Source organism: Zalophus californianus, chromosome 6, assembly GCF_009762305.2.
Source record: "Zalophus californianus isolate mZalCal1 chromosome 6, mZalCal1.pri.v2, whole genome shotgun sequence".
Classification (NCBI taxonomy): Eukaryota; Metazoa; Chordata; class Mammalia; order Carnivora; family Otariidae; genus Zalophus; species Zalophus californianus.
Window position 1 is genome coordinate 128,596,540 of NC_045600.1, and position 17,698 is coordinate 128,614,237.

At 37.6% G+C, this 17,698-nt stretch overlaps 1 protein-coding gene across 3 annotated transcripts in view; it reads right to left on the reverse strand.

Moving 5' to 3' along the window:
• LRRC28 (leucine rich repeat containing 28) overlaps positions 1-17,698 on the reverse strand; it is a 158,117-nt gene that overhangs the window by 60,102 nt on the left and 80,317 nt on the right. The gene's annotated exons all lie outside the window — the stretch shown is intronic.

The following is a 17,698-nucleotide window of genomic DNA, read 5'->3' on the forward strand; positions in this document are numbered from 1 at the left end:
ATCGTTCTTTTTTTAAAAACCCAAAGTATACACATCTTACGAAGATTTAATTTCATCCAAATGAAGTCCTTCCATTTATACTTTAATATTCCCTTATTAATGCTACCTGTAGTTGTAATCTGTTCCATGGTGACTATAATTATGTCCCTGTATTACACCAAATCACTAAGTCTAAAGGTTGGGAAGTTCTTTACAAGGTACTCCATTCTTTTCAGGAAAAATCACTGCCATGAAGCCTCTCTGAGCCGAGTAAGCTCTGCTAAGCAATCTCTAGGGAATGGACGTTTACTCTGTGAAGATAGTACCATCTACTCAAGGTTCCACAGGAAGCACTGTGTAGGGCAAATCTACTTCTTCCACATTATGGAACTTCTAAGTTGAAGTCCACGGAGGCTGTCTCTTGGCCTTCTCTAATCCTGACCCTGTTCCATGAGCCATTCCCCTCAGGGTAAGGTTTCCCATGTTCTGGCCACTTTACTGCACCCCCTGGGCACATCCCAGTTTGTTCAGGGGTTGGGTTAGTATTAGCAATGTCTTCTCTACCGGACAGACCATCTTCTGCCCTATTGGATGCCCAATTACACAGACTACCTTTTCTTACTGCTACAGACCACGGGTTGGCAAACTAGGGCTCACAGGAGAATCTGGCCTGTGGCCCGCTTCTATACTGTCTGCAAGCTAAGACTGGTTTTTACATTTCTAAAAGGTGGCAAAAAAACAGCAAAAACAAAAACAAAAAAGAATATGTAGCAGAGACCATATGTGGCCTGCAAAGCTTAAAAATACTATCTTGCCATTTACAGAAAAAGTTTGTCAATCTTTGTTAGAGACTGTTACCCAGAGCATTTTTAGTAACTATTTTTAATGAAAGTAATACAAGTGCAAAATGTATTAATTTCTAGTTATTTTTATAATATTATAAGGGATTTGTGCTGGGAAATTCATACTTTATTGCCCAATTTCCCCAATACTGAGCAACATATGCATTTGAATATGGGCAGGAAGGATTCAGGGAACAGTCTGTGATGCTTACTTAATTGGAGTTTTGTTCTATTTGAACCTAACTGATGCACACAGGAGTCAATTTCATTCTTGGTTCCATTAGCACAGTGTTTCATTTAGGTATGCTTGCCAATCTACCTATCTAATTCACACACAAAAAATGCCTCTAATTTGGGATGTGTGGGGTGAGGCAGTTGAGGGAAGAATCATCATGTCCTAGCACTGGATAAAGAGCAACAAGAAACCTTCCTCACCTCGCTTTATAAAGTTACTACAGAAATGAAATGGGACAGAAGTGCGACGAATCAGCTACACACCACGGGGCCAGGTGCAGAGAGAATAAGATAAGGTCTCCACCTTTGAGAATCCCAGTACATATAAGAGACAATGTGTGGGGCACCTGGGTGGCTCAGCTCATGATATCAGGGTCATGAGATCGAGCCCCACCTTGGGCTCTGGGCTCAGTGCAGAGTCTGCTCTGCTTGAGATTCTCTTCCTCTCCCTCTGCCCCTCCCCCAACTCACATGTGATCTCTTGATCTCTCTGTAAAATAAATAAAATCCTAAAAAACAAAAAAAAGATGATGTGTGATAGGAAGGTCAGAGAAAGAAGAGGTAGATGAGGGGTGGGAGAAACTTTTGCAAAATGTACTGGAGAAGACCAGCACTTGAAAAACTGAAAAGGAAAATGGATACAGCCCTGCCAGCAGGGGCTGGGGGTGGGGCTGAAAGATCAGGAAAGGCATGTAAGTGAAAATATAAATGCAGCATGCACAACGGGCTATTTGGAGCCCAACCAGTATCAAAGACGCCCATGGGAGAAGGGTAGGAAATAAGTACCTTATGAAGGCCTTCATGCAGATGTGAGTGATAATGAATTCTGGGTAGAGAGACTTGGACTCACAGCAGTGAGAATATGACATCTCCTGAAGATTCATACAGAATAACAGCACTCTTGAAAAAACTAGAATGATGGATATATAAAGCAGCAGTGGAATGGAAGGAGATTCTAGGCTGAGAAAACAAGTAGACATTTGACTAGAACAGAGGCAGTGTGACAAATTTAAAGAATTCCAGAGATATTTTAAGAAAAGCATCAGGGGTACTTGACTAGAAACAGAAAATAGTAAAATAAAAAATGGTCAAAGATAATGTTAGTGCTTCTAGATTATTATACTCTAAGTATGGTAATGCCAATGCTAAAAACTTAATTTTATGAAAAAATTAAAATTATATCAATAATTCTGAATTGCAGTATCTATTAAACCACATATTGAAAGAAATTTGAAAAATCCATTAAAAATCACATGGGAGCAAGCAAAAGAAATTATTTTAATCATTAGTTACAAAATAATTAAATGTGTAAAGAAGTGTTTTGATGTGGTTGCAAAAATTACTAAAGCTTGCAATTGCCCACTATTTATTTTTTTAATAAAGATTTATTTATTTATTTATTTATTTATTTAAAGAAAGTGCAAGCAAGCATGTGAGCAGTCACGAGTGGGAGGAGAGATAGAGGGGAAGGCAGAAGGACAAGGAGACTCTGCGCTGAGCAGAAGCCCTACACAGGGCTCGATCCCAAGACCCTGAGATCATGACCTGAGCCGAAACTAAAAGTCGGGCACTTAACCAACTGAGCCAGCCAGGCGCCCCAACTGCCCACCATTTCAATTCAGCACTGCCTTATTGTATTGTGAGATGGGGAAATAATATGTGATTATAATTCTAAATTTTCCATAACGTGATGATTTACTTTTTACAGTGGTAACAGATCAATATTTCCACTCTGCTTTGGCAGACATGCACACATATTTCAGATACTAAAATTAATAACACTTTTGACCAAAAAGGGGAAACACATAATGTCAGTACCAAAGGTCAAAGTACTGAGGAATGAGAAGGAGAACGAAAAGCTGACATTTCTTACTTCCTATGTGAGATGAATAAAAGCATTTTATTAAATCTGAAACATGCAGGACTGCACATATTAAATGAATGAGTACAACAAAAGGACATTATTCTCAGTCGCTTACTATTTTGGCCTTTTCAATTGTTATAAAAAAACTTAAGCTAACTATTATTCCAATTAAAGTATTGAGTTGAATACTGTCTATAATGTGATTGGAAAATTAATGATTTTGTCAAACTGTGAAAGTATGTGGGAAACAGAGAAATAAAAATTAAATAGCTTCTCAGGTAGACTCAATTAAACATAATTTTCATGACCATTTTACACCAGGCTTCAAATCTAGGACTACATATGACATCTTAACTTCAATAATTTATTAAAAAATATACTTGCTTAAGCTCAGCCAACACAAAAATACATTTTTTTTTCAAATTTTTATTCAAGTTCTAGTTAGATAACATATGCAATGTTGGCTTCAGGAGCAGAATTCAATGATTCATCACCCACATACAACACTCAGTGCTCATTACATCAAGTGCTCTCTTTAATACCCATCCCCCATCTAGCCCATGCCCCACCAACTCCCCTTCAGCACCCCTCTGTTTGTTCTCTAAGAATCTTTTATAGTTTGTTTCCCTCTCTCTTCCTTCCTTTTTTTTTTTTTTTTTGGTGGGGGTAGTGGAAGCACATTTTTAGAAAGCAATTGAGTCAAAATTTATCTAAGATTCTAACTTAAATACAAAAAAATAGGAAATAAGGGCGCCTGGGTGGCTCAGTTGGTTAAGCGACTGCCTTTGGCTCAGGTCATGATCCTGGAGTCCCGGGATAGAGTCCCACATCGGGCTCCCTGCTCAGCAGGGAGTCTGCTTCTCCCTCTGACCCTCTTCCCTCTCGTGCTCTCTATCTCTCATTCTCTCTTTCTCAAATAAATAAAATCTTTAAAAAAAAAAATAGGAAATAAGCCTGGGGTAGCAATATATCAGGCAGAAATAAAGAAAGAGAATCCAAAGTGTGGGCTCAAGTTAAAAACTTGAAAACTCTCAGCCAAACGTAAATCTAGCAAAAGTGGTCAAGTCTAAAGATGGCACCAAGGCCAGGACAACCGGATGCTCATTAAGTAACTCTTCCTTCACTCCTGAAAATCCAAGATTCCTTCTTCTATCAGTTCAGTCAGACTGAAAAACTTTTAGCATTTCTCATAGAGCAGGTATGCTGACAACAAATTCTCTTTTTTCCTACACTTGGGAGTGTCCTCCTATCATTGTGATTCCTAAAGATTAATTTCATTAGATACAGAATTCTGGGGTGACCATGTTTTCCTCTCAGTAATTTAAAGATGCTGTTCTATTGTCTTCCAGCCTCCATGGTGTCCAAGGAAAACTCTACAGCCATTTGAATCATTGTTTCTTTAGGTGCTTTCAAGATTTGTTCTTTAACTTTAGTTGTTAGCAGGTTGATTATGATGTACCTGTAAATGACTTTTTTGAATTTATCCTAGTTGGGGTCAGCTGAGCTTTTTAAGTAAACCCTATACCCAATGTGGGGCCCACAACCCCAGGATCAAGAGTCACATGCTCTACTGATGGAGCCAGCCAGGCCCTCTTAGCTGAGCTTTTTAAATCTATAAATTTATATCTTTCACCAAATTTTCTCAGTTAAGCCATTATGTCTTCAAATATAAGAGTTATTATAACTGAGTAAATATAACAGACTATTTACTTTTCTCCTTTTAAGTGTTTCAAGATATGCATGACTGCTAAAGGCAAAAATCATAGCATTATCTGGTAAGATTTTCAATGTATATAGATGTACTACTTCTGATAAGTATAACACAAAGGTTGGTGGAGGAAAGCAAAAGGAATTTCCAAGTAGATTTTGAAAGAAATGTAATTTCTAATGGGAAAACTAAAATAAAACACATCTTAAAAAGAGGTAAGCCTAGGGCACCTGGATGGCTCAGTCGGTTGAGTGTCCAACTCTTGATTTCAGCTCAGGTCATGATCTGGGGTCAAGCCCTAAGTCGGGCTCCAAACTCAGCTCACCCCTGCTCTTCCCGCAACTTGTGCGCTCTTTCCCTCTCAAATAAATAAATAAAATCTTCAAAAAATAAATAAAATAAAAAGAGATAAGCCCCAAAAGCCAATAAATTAATTCAAAGAAAATACTAAAATATATTTGAATAATAGCAAGGCAGGAAAGAGGGAATAAAGAGACAAAATTAGAGGCGATAAGCAGAAAACTAATAATAAAACAGTAAGCCTAAATCTAATAAGGTCAACAATAACATTAAAAGCAAATAGCCTGAGGACACCAATTAAAAGAGATTACCAGACTGGATTTAAATAGAAGATCCTAGTATAAAAAGAATCCATTTAAAATATAAATACATGGATACATTAAATATAAAGTGATAAAAAACATATGCCAGGCAAACCATAGCCAAAAAAGAAACAAAAAGAAAAGCTGGACCTTCCAGTGATGGAGTGAGGAGGCTGCCAAATCCTCTGCCCAGAAAGTAACTATAAAATTACAGAAAATTGTCAAAAGCAAACATTTCAGTACTCTGGAAACTGACCAAAAGTTTTCAACAAATGGAAAAGCATATATTCATGAAAAACTACAACACTTCCAATCAGAAGAGCAGAAATATGTGACAAGCTCACTTGGGGTGGCTCGCATCCTTCTACCCCACTTGGTTAGTTCAACATTTCTAATATGGCAGGGCAGAGTGCAAACAACCAGCAGCTTCACTGCTGGAGGGGGCTGACATGATTTAGAACAAAAGGTTAAAAACCCACACCCGGTACTTAATAATTAGTAATAATCTTGGTTGCAAGTGAAATGAGAGGCTAATGATTTTATGAGGCTAAGGGATGTTCTTGGTTGAGGCAAGGAATGAATTGGGCAGACAGGCCAGAAATTTAACCAGGAGGTATGGGCTATGAAGCAGGAAGATATTTGATAGACTCTCTCTACATATATCAGACTGAGAGGAAGTCATGAGCAAACACAGGGGAGACCAGAGAGGGCTCAAGCAATTTACAAATTCTAGATCTACAGAGAGCTTGCACACATGGATAGAGGAGAAAAAACAGAGCCTAAGAGAAAAAAAATAGGGTACATCTGAAAACTGCCTAAATGTTAAATGGGCTTCTTAAACCCACACACAGATCTACTGACAGAGGACAGAAGTCATACCTCAAGGTGTTCAACTGCCAAGCTATACAGAAACAGGAATAATTCCTAATAAGCTAGGCTTAAAAATTTAAACAAAAATAAGGAGAAAAAAAAAAAAAAACCCACAGAGACATCAATGGTCATATACTGTGGAGGAAAAGGATTTCAAATTTTTAGTCCAGGCATGAATATGAAATATTCATGAATATGAATATGAATATGAATATGAAATAAGTAAAAAGAAATAGCAATAATCCTCAGGTAGGGGAAAAAATCAGAATTCGGAGTTACTGCTATTATATTATTTAAAATGTCCATTTAAAAAATTACAAAACATTCAATAAAACAAGAAAGTGTAATCCATACTCAGGAAAAAAAGGAGTAAATAGAAAATGATTCTAAGTGGATCCAGATGTTGAATTTAGCAGACAATTACCTCAAATAAGCCATAATAAACACACTGAAAGAACTAAAAAGAGTGGCGCCTGGCTGGCTCAGTTGGGTAGAGCATGCAACTCTTGATCTAAGGGTCATGAGTTCAAGGTCCACATTGGGCCTAGGGACGGAAGGAAGGAAGGAAGGAGGGAGGGAGGGAAGGAATGAACGAATGAACTAAAAAGAACAAGTTCAAAGAAGGAAAGTATGATGACAGTGACTCAAAAAAAAAAAACCCCACTAAAAATCAATTACAAGATGAAAACTGGAAAATTCACAAATATGTGGAAATTAAACACGCTACTGAACAGCCAATGAGTCAAAAAAGAAATCAAGTTTTAAAAAATGAAAAACTGAAAATGAAAATACAATATACCAAACCTTATGATATACAGCAAAAGCAGTTCTAAGAGGGAAGTTCATAGCAAATAATGCCTACATCAAGAAACAAGAAAAAACTCAAATACACAAACTTAATTTTATATCTTAAGGAACTAGAAAAAGAACAAATGAAGCCCAAAGTTCATAGAAAGAAGGAAATATTAAAGATCAGAGCATAAATAAATGATATAGAGATTAAAAATAGAAAAGATCAATGAAACTAAGAGCTGGTTCTTTGAAAAGGTAAAGAAAATTGACAAACCTTTGGCTAGATTCACCAAGAAAAAATAGGAGGACTCAAATAAATAGATCAGAAACAAAAGAGACTTACAACTGATACCACAAAACTACAAAAGATCATACAAGACTACTATGAACAATAACATGACAACAAATTTGACAATCCAGAAGAATAATGAACTATCAGAAAGAGAAATTTAAAAAACAACTTCATTTCCAATTGCATAAAAAAGCAAAAACCTAGAAATAAATTTAATCAAGGAGGTCAAAGGCCTGTACACTGAAAACTGTAAGACACTGATGAAAGAAACTGAGGGAGACACAAATAAATGGAAAGATATACTATGCTCATGAATTTAAAGAATATTGTTAAAATGAACATACTAGAGAGGGGAGGAGCAAGATGTCAGAGGAGTAGGAGACCTAAATTTCATATGGTCCCAGGAATTCAGCTAGATAGGTATCAAACCTTTCTGAACACCTACAAACTCAACAGGAGATAGAAGAAAAGAATAGCAGCAACTCTCTGAATAGGAAGCAACCACTTTCTGGAAGGAAGGACATGCGGAGAAGTGAATCTGAGGCGGTATTTGGGAAGCTAGATCGTGGGGGGAGGGAGCCTCTGTCAGCCGACTACCGGCAAGTGATAGAGCAGTGGAGTACAAAATCGGAACTTTTTTTTTAGAAGTTTGCTCCACTGAGGGACGTTGCTCCAGTGGCTAAGCGGGGGGTGGAACCCTCCCTGGGACAGTGTGGTCTCAGGACCCTCGGGGTCACAGAAAGACTGCGGGTGCCCAAGTGCGGCAGAGCTCCCAGGTATCAGAGCAGGGAGACCGCTGCAAAGACGGAGCCCAGGAATGTGCTCGGAGCTTGGGGTTGCCATAAACCATGACCATGGTACAGTTGGGCCACTGCTCTTCCAGCAGGGACCCAAAAAGCGGCAGACCCGGGGAGACTCCCCTTTCTTCTTTGGGAGAAGCCATGCAGCAGTGCACCATAGGAATCTGCCGGGTTTGGAGACTCCAAACAGGGTCAGGTGCCAGAGATAGAAATGCTCGGTCACAGGCTGGGTGAGCACGGACTGCAGCCAGAGACTGGGGAGACAGGAGTGATTGACTGCTTTTCTCTGGGGGCTCACTGAGGAGTGCGGCCCCGAGTTCTCGGCTCCTTCAGAGCGGAGAACCCTCCTCAAAATCAATAAAAATAGGTCAACACCCTGACACCTAACAGTAAAACTTACAAAGAGAAAATCCCAAAAGCAGCTCGGGACAAGAGGTCTGTAACCTACAATGGTAGAAACATTCGACTGGCAACAGACCTATCCACAGAGACCTGGCAGGCCAGAAAGGACTGGCATGATATCTTCAGAGCACTAAATGAGAAAAATATGCAGCCAAGAATATCGTATCCAGCTAGGCTGTCATCGAAAATAGAAGGAGAGATAAAAAGCTTCCAGGACAAACAAAAACTAAAGGAATTTGCAAACACAAAACCAGCCCTACAAGAAATATTGAAAGGGGTCCTCTAAGCAAAGAGAGAGCCTAAAAGTAACATAGACCAGAAAGGAACACAGACAATATACAATAACAGTCACCTTACAGGCAATACAATGGCACTAAATTCATATCTTTCAATAGTTACCTTGAATGTAAATGGGCTAAATGTCCCAATCAAAAGACACAGGCTATCAGATTGGATTAAAAAACAAGACCCATCAATATGCTGTCTGCAAGAGACTCATTTTAGACCCAAAGACACCTCCAGATTGAAAGTGAGGGGGTGGAAAACCATTTACCATGCTAATGGACACCAAAAGAAAGCTGGGGTGGCAATCCTTATATCAGACAAATTAGATTTTAAACCGAAGACAATAATAAGAGATGAGGAAGGACACTATATCCTACTTAAAGGGTCTCTCCAACAAGAAGATCTAACAATTGTAAATATCTATGCCCCTAACATGGCAGCAGCCAATTATATAAGCCACTTAATAACAAAATCAAAGAAACACATTGACAACAATATAGTAATAGTAGGGGACTTTAACACCCCCCTGACTGAAATGGACAGATCATCTAAGCAAAAGATCAGCAAGGAAATAAAGACTTTAAATGATACATTGGACCAAATGGACTTCACAGATATATTCAGAACATTCCATCCCAAAGCAACAGAATACACATTCTTCTCTAGTGCCCATGGAACATTCTCGAGAATAGATCACATCCTAGGTCACGAATCAGGTCTCAACCAGTACCAAAAGATTGGGATCATTCCCTGCATATTTTCGGACCACAATGCTTTGAAACTAGAACTCAATCACAAGAGGGAAGTTGGAAAGAACTCATGGAGGCTTAAAGAGCATCCTACTAAAGAATGAATGGGTCAAACAGGAAATGAAAGAGGAATTTAAAAAATTCATGGAAACAAATGAAAATGAAAACACAATGTTCAAAATCTTTGGGATACAGCAAAGCAGTCCTAAGAGGAAAGTTTAGAGCAGTACAAGCCTTTCTCAAGAAACAAGAAAGGTCTCAAATACACAACCTAACCCTACACCTAAAGGAGCTGGAGAAAGAACAGCAAATAAAGCCTAAGACCAGCAGGAGAAGAGAAATAATGATCAGAGCAGAAATCAATGAAATAAAAACCAAAATGATAGTAGAAGAGATCAACGAAACTAGGAGCTGGTTCTTTGAAAGAATGAATGAGATTGAGAAACCCCTGGCCAGACTTATCAAAAAGAAAAGAGAAAGGAGGGGGCGCCTGGGTGGCTCAGTCCTTTAAGCGTCTGCCTTCAGCTTGGGTCATGGTCCCGGGGTCCTGGGATCGAGCCCCACATCGGGCTCTCTGCTCTACGAGAAGCCTGCTTCTCCCTCTCCCACTCCCCCTGCTTCTGTTCCCTCTCTCGCTGTGACTCTCTCTGTCAAATAAATAAATAAAATCTTTAAAGAAAAGAAAAAAAAAAAAGAAAAGAAAAGAGAAAGGACCCAAATAAATAAAATCATGAATGAAAGAGGAGATCACAACCAACACCAAAGAAATACAAACAATTAATAAGAACATCTTCCGAGCAACTATATGCCAGGAAATTACATAATCTGGAAGAAATGGATGCATTCCTAGAGATGTATCAACTACCAAAACTGAACCAGGAAGAAATAGAAAACCTGAACAGACCTATAACCGCTAAGGAAAGTGAAGCAGTCATCAAAAACCTCCCAACAGACAAAAGCACAGGGCCAGATGGCTTCCCAGGGGAATTCTACCAAACATTTAAAGAAGAATTAATACCTATTCTTCTGAAACTGTTCCAAAAAATAGAAAGGGAAGGAAAACTTCCAATCTCATTTTATGAGGCCAGCATTACCTTGATCCCAAAACCAGACAAAGACCCCATCAAAAAGGAGAATTACAGACCAATATCCCTGATGAACATGGATGCAAAAATTCTCACCAAAATACTAGCCAATAGGATCCAACAGTATATTAGAGGATTATTCACCACGACCAAGTGGGATTTATTCCTGGGCTGCAAGGTTGGTTCAACATCTGCAAATCAATCAATGTGATACAATACATTAATAAAAGAAAGAATAAGAACTATGGGATGCAGAAAAAGCATCCTCTCAATAGATGCAGAAAAAGCATTTGACAAAGTACAGCATCCTTTCCTGATCAAAACTCTTCAGAGTAAAGGATAGAGGGTATATACCTCAATATCATAAAAGCCACCTATGAAAAACCCACAGTGAATATCATTCTCAATGGGGAAAAACTGAGAGCTTTCCCCCTAAGGTCAGGAACACGGCAGGGATGTCTACTATCACCACCGCTATTCAACATAGTATTAGAAGTCCTAGCCACAGCAATCAGACAACAAAAAGAAATCAAAGGCATCCGAATCGGCAAAGAAGAAGTCAAACTCTCACTGTTTGCAGATGATATGATACTTTATGTGGAAAACCTAAAAGACTCCACCCCAAAACTGTTAGAACTCATACAGGAATTCAGTAAAGTGGTAGGATATAAAATCAATGCCCAGAAATCAGTGGCATTCCTATATACCAACAAGACAGAACAAAGAGAAATTAAGGAGTCGATCCCATTTACAATTGCACCCAAAACCATAAGATACCTAGGAATAAATCTAACCAAAGAGGCAAAGAATCTGTACTCAGAACACTATAAAATACTCATGAAAGAAATTGAGGAAGACACAAAGAAATGGAAAAACGTTCCATATTCATGGATTGGCAGAAAAATATTGTGAAGATGTCAATGCTACCTAGAGCAATCTACACATTTAATGCAATCCCTATCTTTTACACAGCAAAAGAAACAGTCAACAAAACCAAAAGACAAACGACAGAATGGGAGAAGATATTTGCAAATGACATATCAGATAAAGGGCTGGTATCCAAAATCTATAAAGAACTGATCAAACTCAACACCCAAAGAACAAATAATCCAATCAAGAAATGGGCAGAAGACATGAACAGACATTTTTCTAAAGAAGACATCTAAATGGCCAACAGACACATGAAAAAGTGCTCCACATCGCTCGGCATCAGGTAAATCCAAATCAAAACCTCAATGAGATACCACTTCACAGCAGTCAGAACGGCTAAAATTAACAAGTCAGGAAACAACAGATGTTGGTGGGAATGTGGAGAAAGGGGAACCCTCCTACACTGTTGGTGGGAATGCAAGCTGGTGCAACCACTCTGGAAAACAGTATGGAGGTTCCTCAAACAGTTGAAAATAGAGCTACCATACGATCCAGCAATTGCACTACTGGGTATTTACCACAAAGATACAAATGTAGGGATCCGAAGGGGTACATGCACCTCGATGTTTATAGCAGCAATGTCCACAATAGCCAAACTATGGAAAGAGCCAAGATGTCCATCGACAGATGAATGGATAAAGAAGATGTGGTGTATATATACACAATGGAGTATTACGCAGCCATAAAAAACCCTGAAATCTTGCCATTTGCAACAATGTGGATGGAACTAGAGGGTATTATGCTAAGCAAAATAAGTCAGTCAGAGAAAGACGTGTATCATATGATCTCACTGATATGAGGAATTCTTAATCTCAGGAAACAAACTGAGGGTTGCTGGAGTGGTGGGGGGTGGGAGGGATGGGGTGGCTGGGTGACAGACATTGGGGAGGGTATGGGCTATGGTGAGCGCTGTGAATTGTGTAAGACTGTTCAATCATAGACCTGTACCTCTGAAACAAATAATACATTATATGTTAAAAAAAAAAAGAAGATAGCAAGAAGGGAAAAATGAAGGGGGGGGAATCAGAGGGGGAGATGAACCATGAGAGACTATGGAGTCTGAGAAAGAAACTGAGGGTTCTAGAGGGGAGGGGTGTGGGGGATGGGTTAGCTTGGTGATGGGTATTAAAGAGGGCACATATTGAATGGAGCACTGGGTGTTATACACAAACAATGAATCATGGAACACTACATCAAAAACTAATGATATAATGTATGGTGATTAACATAATAAAATAAAATTAAAAAAAAATTTTTTTAAATGTCCATACTACCCAGAGCAATCTACAGATTCAGTGGAATCCTTATCAAAATATCAATGGCATCTTTCACAGAAATAGAACATAAAATCCTGAAGTTTGTATGGAACCACAAAACACCCCAAAAAGCCTAAATAATCTTGAAAAAGAACAAAGCTGGAGGTATCACATCCCCTGGTTTCAAGCTATATTACAAAGCAATAGTAATCAAAAAACACGGTATTGGCACAAAACAGACATATAAATCCATGGAACAGATTAGAGAGCCCAGAAATAAACTCATGCATAGATGGTCAATTAATTTACAACAAAGGAGCCAAGAATATACAATGAGGAAAGAATAGTCTCTTCAACAAATGGTGTTGGGAAAACTGGACAGCCACATTTAAAAGAATGAAACTGGCCATCATCTTACACCATACACAAAAATAAACTCAAGATGGATTAAGACTTGAACGTAAGACCTGAAACCATAAAACTCCTGTAAGAAAATAGGCAGTAAGCTCCTTGACATCGGTCTTGGTGATGATTTTTTGAATCTTACACCAAAAGCAAAGACAACCAGAGCAAATATAAACAAGTGGGACTATATCAAACTAAAAAACTTCTACACAGCAAAGGAAACCGTCAACAGGATGAAAAGGCAACATATGAGTGGGAAAAATATTTGCAAGTCATATATCTGGTAAGGGGGAAATATAAAAAATAATAATAATAACTCCTACGGGGCGCCTGGGTGGCTCAGTCGTTAATCAGCTGCCTTCGGCTCCGGTCATGATCCCAGGGTCCTGGGATCGAGCCCCGCATCGGGCTCCCCGCTCCGTGGGAAGCCTGCTTCTCCCTCTCCCACTCCCCCTGCTTGTGTTCCCTCTCTCGCTGTCTCTCTCTCTCTCTGTCGAATAAATAAATAAAATCTTTAAAAAAAAATAATAACTCCTACAACTCAAGAGTAAAAAATCCCAAACAATCTGATTTTAAAATGGACAGACTGGAATAAACATTTTTCCAAAGAAGACATGCAGACAGACAACAGACACATGAAAAGATCCTCAACTTCACTAATCAGGGAAATGCAAGTCAAAACCACAATGTTATGTCACCTGATACCTGTTAGATTGCTTATTATCAAAAAAGACAAGAAACAGCAAGTGTTGGTGAGAAGAAAATGGAATCCTCAGGCACTTTTGCTGGGAATATAAACTGATGCTGCTACTATGGAAAACAGTATGGAGGTTCCTCAAGAAATAAATTAAATAAAAATAGAATTACCATATGATCTAGCAATTCCACGTCTGGGCATTTATCTGAAGAAAACAAAAACACTTACTCAAAAAGATATCTGCATCCCCATGTTCACCACATCAATAGCCAAGATATGGAAACAACCTAAGTATCCATTGATGGATGAATGGATAAAGAAAATGTGCAATGGAATATTAGTCAGCCATAAAAAAAAAATCTTGCCATTTGTGACAACATGGATGGACCTTGAGGGCATTATGCTAAGTGAAGTAAGTCAGAGAAAGACAAATACCATATGATCTCACTTATATGTGGAATCTTAAAAAAAAGAAAAGTTCATAGATACAGAGAAGAGTGGTAGGGGTGGGGGTAGGGGTGGGTTAGGCAAAATGGGAAAAGAGGGTCAAAAGGTACATATTTCCAGTTATAAAATCAGTCATGGGGATTTCATGTACACCATTGGTGACTATAGTTAATAATTCTATATTGTATATTTGAAACTTTGTAGAGAGTAAATCTTTTTTTTTTTAAAGATTTTATTTTTAAATAACCTCTATATCCAACATGGGGCTGGAACTCACAACCTCAAGATCAAGAGTCGCACAGTCCATTGACTGAGCAAGCCAAGCACCCCTAGATGGTAAATCTTAAAAGTCCTCATCACAAGAAAAAAAATTTTATAACTATGGTGATGGATGTTAACTGACTTATTGTGGTGATCGTTTTGCAATATATACAAATATCAAATAATTATGTTGTACACTTGAAACTAATACAATGTTTTATGTCAATTACATCCCAGTTAAAGATGAAAATATATTAAAATAATAGAAGGCAATAAAGGAGATACAGAGGAACATAAAAGATATGAGTTGTGTAAATACAAATAGCAAAATGGTTGATGTAAATATATCCATACCAACAATTACAGTAAATGTAGCAAACAAAACAATGCAAATCTAACAAGAATGTCAGATGGCCCTAAAAAACAATGTTATCTTTAAGAAGCACATTTTATTTATTTATTTAAAGATTTTATTTATTTTTTGACAGAGAGAGAGACAGTGAGAGAGGGAACACAAGCAGGGGGAGGAGGAGAGGGAGAAGCAGGCTTCCCTTGGAGCAGGGAGCCCGATGTAGGGCTCGATCCCAGGACCCCGGGATCATGACCTGAGCCGAAGGCAGACGCTTAGACTGAGCCACCCAGATGCCCCTAAGAAGCACACTTTAGATGTAACTGTACATATAGGCTGAAAGTAAAAAGGATGCAAAAAATACATACCATGCAAAAAACAACAAGAGTGACAGACTAGCTATATTCGTATCAGAAAAGTTAGACATTAAGACAGGAAATATTATTAAGAGACAAATAGGAAAAAAAAAGACAAATAGGAACATTTCATGACAGTAAAGTGATTAATGCTTCTGGAATATATAACAATTTATAACTTTATGCACCCTAAAAACCCAAACGTACATAAAGCAAAACCTGACAGAACCAAAAGGAAAAGTAGACATTTCAACAATGATGGATGGAGATTTTAACACATCACTCCCAATAACTGATAGAACATCTGGTCAGAACGTAAGCAAGAATGCGAAAGACTTAAACCACACGGACCTAATTTGACATTTACAGAGTACCACAGCAGAATACACATTCTTTCCAGGTGTACATGGTACATTCTCCATACAGACCATTCATTAGACCAAAAAACACGTCTTATATTTAAAGGAATTGAAATCATACAATGTATGCAGGAAGGAGGCTGGGAAATCACCAATATTTGGAAATTAAACAACACACTTCTCAATAACCCATGAATAAAAGAAATTACAAGGAAAATTAGAAAACATTTTTGACTAAATAAAAACAATACAACATATCAAAATTTATGGGACACAGTTAAGAAAGGGCTTAGTGTAAAATTTAAAGTTTTAAATGCCTACAGTAGAAAAGCAAGTTTCAAAATCCTTACCTAAGCTTTCACCTTAAGAAACGAGAAAAAGAACTGAAAACTAAACCCAAAGTAAGCAGAAGAAAATAAATAATAAAACATAAAAAAAAAAAGTTATGTAGGTCCTACGGGGTGGGTGAAGGCTGGTATACATGGGGCACAGGGGAAACTTAGGGGATACAGGAACTCCTTCGTGTTTGATTCTGGTGGTGGTTACATAACTCAAGGGTAAATGTTCACATATGTTAAAATAAAAACTTAAAACAGTAACACATTTTCAAAAATAAAGTTTTCTAAAAGTTAAAAATAAAATGCATATTAAAGCAAAATTTTAAAAATTCCAAGTATTGATTTTCTGGACATTAGAAATAAGTAGAATAATTATCCTTGGTATAAAATTTATATAATTCAATCAGTTCCTTAGCTGTTTTTATTTCTCATAATGTGCTACTTGCATTTTTCTGAAGGCTTTTTAAAAATATGGCATTATTACATTTCCCTTTTAATAACATTTCTATAATTTTATCATTAATACATTTAACATGGACACCTTCAAAAATAGTTATTGCTAGGTTATCCTGAAATTAATCTAGTATTACTGATGTAGGGTTACAAGGCATTCTTTCTGGAATACTAGTAAAATCTGACTCTTCAGCTGGTCTCCCTGTCCCCACACCACACCCCAGGGAGTAAACATCAGTGTGTACACTTTATTTCCTTAATGCACCTAGAATAATCCTACCTTCACAGTTGTTCCTACTCTTTACTTTTATACTAAATATACAATACCTTAAAACTTCTCAGCTACTTATAGAATATCCTGAAAATAATTTCATTATTGCCACATAGTAATTATTTATACTAAGCATAAGAATAACATTAGAGTGCCAATTTCAAAAGAAAAAACAGTAAGTCCCCTTTAAATCATCACTCTCTGCTGATACACACTGACCTAACCTAAAATTTAAGTGGGAATGGGAAGGAAGCCACCCACTCCATGCCAAGCCAATGACCACAGAGAGTCAATAACAAGGCTTGGTGTTTTCAAGCACTGGCTTTTTCCGGTACCATGAGAAACAGCTCTAATTTGAGCTCCAAAGCACACTGGGTTAGGAAGAGCATACAGAGAAATAAAAGACAATATTGCAATGCCAAATTCCATTCTATATACAGTAAGTGTCTCTCTTTATATTCATTCTCTTTCTCTTGAAGGAAGAGACATACTCTGGTATGTAGATACAGGTTTAAAGCATAATCCTATTATTTATCAGCTGTGCAACTTTGGGTTATTTACTCAAATATTTAGATCACTGGCTTGATGTTTAAAAAAATCATCTGTAAAAAGAAATGATAAAAGAACATGCACCTCAAGTAATTAAATGAAATATCCAGTACAATTCAATAATGCATGGCAGAAAACAATAAATATAATTCTTAGCTCATTATATCACATAATATTCTAAGCATAAATCCTGAATATAAATGTTTTAAATTGATGTAGTTTTGTCACAGAAACAATTGCAAACGCAGTATGTGTGTTTGTTATGTCTAGCACAGAGAAAGAGACTCTAAGGAGGGAGATTAAGGAAATGGGCAGGACTACTTTTTTTGGTCAAATAAAAAAATAAAAACCAACTCATTTTCCCATCACCTATCAGTCCATTTTGAAGAAGGGCTAACAACAGCATACAGATGTCTCATCCTCTTGGGTTAACAGCAATTACCAAATGATACAACGACTTAGATATTACTTGTGACAACTGGGGTCAAATTCTCATATATTCTAAAGTCATAACAAACATGCA